We start from the raw sequence: 4,286 nt of genomic DNA on the forward strand, positions 1-4,286 counted from the left end.
CAAATGTTAAACAAATATAATACATTGCTAACATAGGTTATACATTCCTATAAAACTAACAAATAATCATACAACTCTGTTTCTTACTGGAAAGGAATGTCAAACATGATTACAAGTCTCCCTTAATCTTGATTACTCACCTGCTTAAGTAGAATGTTGTTGTCGAGAAGGTTACCTAGCAACAGAGAAGTATACCAAGACATTTGTAGGAGAAGAATACTCTCAATAAGATAATTTAATTAAAAAAATGTAATGATAATGATAATGAGTTCATACCTGTGAAGTAGTGCAGAATGCTCATCATCATATGTATAAAGCTCATACTGCTTTGCAAAAGCATTTCCAAGAGAAATGACCCAATCAATGTCTTGAACAACATCCAAAGTTTCTGCAAGAAACTACAAACAAAAAAAGAAATAAATAATAATGACATGAAAAGTAAGGCTATCAGTCTATAACCTCAACAATAAAACAAAACAAATTATTATTAAAATCAAATAATGATAATACAAATTGTTAAAAATTATGGGACAGCAGGGTCTTCTATGCATGTAGATTGATAAGGTTGTTTCTTTTTTACTTAATAAAATCAAAATGACTTGTCGTGCTAAGTGAGAGGTTGGTCACTTTATGTATTAAGACCCTCCCTATTACAATATTACCCTTGTTTATTTTTTTATTTTATTCAACTTTTGACAATCTCATGAAAAAGGCACTATCGAACCCAGAGCTCATATCATAAGCTGATTTCATAAAAAGATATAAAAAGAAAGACTAAAGAGCCAGTACCAGTTGATCAAACCCATGACAATATTCTAAAGAACAAAATTTGACAATATCCTAGACCAAATGACCATTTTTACCTTACATTCTAAAGAACAAAATTTGACAATATTCTTTAACGTGAGAGGATTGGGAGGAAAAAAGAAGAAGGGCAAATAGGTAATTAGTGTCTTAACCAATTATTTCATTCTGTCCAGGTTAAGTGAAAAAGAAACAGCCATGTAAGAGAAAACCAAAACTGTTGAAAATAAAAAATAACTATAAAAACAGTATGCAGGGGCATTTTGGCCCAAAACTGTTAAAATCAAATTTTTTAACTATAAAAATAGTATGGAGGGGCAGTTTGGTCCAAAACTGTTAAAATCAAATTTTCTTCACGATTATTTCCTACTGCTTACATGAGACCAGATTTGGAGGTTGAGCAAAAAGAACCATATCAGCAAGTACCTACCTGTACATGGAACCATTTTACTATAAATAGAGTATTTCTTTCCAATCGTATTCAAACAGGGAAGCGGGTATTATTATAAGGGAAAAAAGACTTACTCTTGGGGTTTGATGAACTCTCATAGGCCAAGAAGGGAACATGTCAAAAGTAGCCGATGGCCTTGGTACTGTTGTGTATAAAACTGCAACAAAATTACACAATTAAAAAAAATCTTTTACAATAAATCACATCCAAGAATTAAAAACAAAACATAATCACACATTAAAAAAGATTGAAGTGGGTAGAAAATGGATAGCTAATCCATATCTTTTGACACTTTCAAACCCTCTTTTTCTAATTAGACATACTAATAAATGTATGTTCTTGAGGGTGTGGTTTTCAAGTAATAGATAAAAGTGAACACAAACTCAAAACTCAAAAACATACAGGACAGTGAAGCAGGTCCATCCCATGACTCCATTAAAGTTGATGACCAGGAAATCAAAACTACTATTGTTATCTTTTATAAGAAGACTTCAAGTATCCTTCCACTTGTATATTATATATTATGGGGGTGTTTGGCAAAAAAAAAAAAAACTTATTGCTTATTAGCTTATAACTTATTAGGTTATAAGCTAATAAGTATGGGGTAACTTATGAAAAAATGACTACTTATTAGAGGTTTCCATCAGAATAAGTTATTTTTTATCCAAACACTTTTTTTTAACTTATATATAGCGGTGTTGAACCTCTAATAAGCTAATAAGTTGTTTTAATAAACTTAGCCAAACACCCCCTATATCAATCAAAATCAACAAAAGTTTCCCTATTTAAACAAGTATCACACTAGAAAACACAAAGTTTGACAGAGAAGAAAACTCCAACAACAATGAATTTAAGGAGAATTGAGAATGCACATATATCTTAGTATTATGAACACACAATGACTCTTAATTTATCTTATTATTGGATTGGAACAAGAACAACTTAAATTAGAATGAATAATTAAAATGAAATACAAAAACTTTGCAACACAAGGAATATAATGGACTCTGTAGTTTTGATCAGCATCATTTTGAGCTTACTCAAAATACAACAGTCCTGTTGTGTTGATAAGGTAGAACGCGTAACTCACAATATGACTTGATTGCCTTCATAAGGCATTGTTTTTCAAGATTCTCAGATTTCTGAATAAAACTCAGCAAATTATCCTTGTGCGAGACTCTCTCAACCTGCAAACCCAAACAGAAACTATTTGACTTTTCACCTTAGCATATATATACTGCATACTACTGATACTGAGAAACTTAAAACTCTTTGATTACCATCTGCTTAATGATTGGGCCCCCATCAAGCTCCTCCGTGACAAAATGGGTTGTGGCACCAATCAATTTGACCCCAGCTTCAAAAGCCTGTCATTCTCCAGTAAAAAACATAAAAACATAAAAAGCTTAAAACAGAATTTGGAAATTGGAACACAGAACCTGCCTGCCTAGATGGATTTCCTCCCTTGAATGATGGCAATAAGCCATGATGTATGTTGATCACATCCTTCCCATATCTTTTCAAAAAGTTTCCAGACAACACTTGTCCTAGGTAAATAAACAAATAAGACCTTTTTCCCAATCCTGCTGCTATACTACTACTAGAAAAACATTTACCTGCATGTATCTAGCAAGGACCAAGAAATCTGTATCTTCAACCAACCCCAATATCTCATCTTCTACATTCTTCTCCTTTGACTTGGACAGATAATGATATGGAATCTCATGTCTTTCAAGGAACCGCATCACATGGGTATTCCCCACCCTATCATGATTGCTGTTCAAAATACAGACATATTATACACATCATTTACTGGTCAAAGATAACAAATAAAAAAAAAGTTCCATGCTTTACCTGATTACAGAGCTTATCTGAACCAGAAGTTTTCCATCTTGCCAAGCATGCAGTAGATCAATAAGACAATGGTCCTGCACCAGCAACCTCCTTACTAATGTAATACTATTTTTGGTTTTCACTAACAATTTTTTCTAGAAAGAAGAAGAAGAACCTGCTTAGAAGCAAGCAGAGCAATTTTATATTTGGGGTCTACAGAAGGCACTCGAACAAGCGACTTAACTGCATTGAACATCTTTGATAGGTCAAGGAAGTCCTCGTTCATTTGCTTCCGCTGCCATTTAATTGGGTCGAACACAAACTCACTGAAACACAATTTATTCTTACTTGTTACTTATCAACTTCATGTCAAGTTGGGATTATTAGTAGATTAATATACTTGCACTTGTAAAACCAACATACAGGGGAAAAAATCCATTCATTGATTGGGATAAAAAAAAGAAAGATGCCCAACGTATACAGGGGAAAAAATCCATTCATTGATTGGGATAAAAAAACATACAAAAGAAATACGAACCTCCTTTGAAGTCATTCAATCTGGCTAATGCAGAAAACGGATCGTCGTCGGTATCAGCAAGTGATGACTATATTCCTTTTTCTCTATTTCTTCACATCACCATGGCACCTCCGACCCACCACGACCGTCGATGAACACCAACAGCAATCCCTTAAAATGTTATGAAATTGAGGCTGACCCGCCACCGACTGAATCGCCACAGTAGCATATCGCCTGGAGAATCCAAATAAGAAAGAAGAGGTGGGGAAAGGAAGCAGATGGCAGAAGGAAAGGAAAAGAAAGAAAATAAAATAAAAGGAGTCGAGACGAAACCTGAAAGTATTCCACTGGACCAAGAAAAAACCCTAAATCTTCTCATTTTCTGCAATCGATTGTAATAATCACATCAACATGGCACCTCCGACTCACCACCACCGTCGATGAAGACCAATCGGGAAATCGAAGCAGATCTTTACCATTTACGTTCATAAGAGGTCGGAGTGGATATTAGCGAAAGCAGCGGTGGTGGAGAAAATGAGAAAGAGTTAGGGAATCGATTCCCTCTACCAATTAGATCACACGGGACCAACAGTTTTTTCTTCCTCCCAACCCCGAAAGACGTGGAATCAATGCCCTCTATTTTTGGAAGTCGGATCGATGGATACTCGTCCTTGTTAGATT

The 4,286-nt window shown here is 34.5% G+C and overlaps 2 long non-coding RNA genes across 4 annotated transcripts; both read right to left on the reverse strand.

Annotated features, from left to right (window-relative positions):
- Positions 1-869: 869 nt before the first annotated feature.
- Positions 870-4,050, reverse strand: LOC145090855 (uncharacterized). 3 transcript variants are annotated; one of them, XR_013701787.1, is made up of 4 exons: positions 3,939-4,050; positions 3,627-3,839; positions 1,330-1,412; positions 870-1,234 (listed from the first exon to the last, which is right to left on the reverse strand). It is a non-coding gene; the product is annotated as an uncharacterized LOC145090855 (long non-coding RNA). The 3 variants fall into 3 exon arrangements; XR_013701788.1 differs by having other exon boundaries at positions 870-1,254; XR_013701786.1 differs by having other exon boundaries at positions 870-1,412.
- On the reverse strand, positions 2,948-3,218 carry LOC145090854 (uncharacterized). Its single transcript, XR_013701785.1, has 2 exons — positions 3,110-3,218; positions 2,948-3,031 (listed from the first exon to the last, which is right to left on the reverse strand). It is a non-coding gene; the product is annotated as an uncharacterized LOC145090854 (long non-coding RNA).
- Positions 4,051-4,286: the final 236 nt, after the last annotated feature.

The sequence above is a fragment of the Lactuca serriola genome, chromosome 2, assembly GCF_051521515.1.
Source record: "Lactuca serriola cultivar US96UC23 chromosome 2, Lser_US96UC23_V15, whole genome shotgun sequence".
Lineage (NCBI taxonomy): Eukaryota > Viridiplantae > Streptophyta > Magnoliopsida > Asterales > Asteraceae > Lactuca > Lactuca serriola.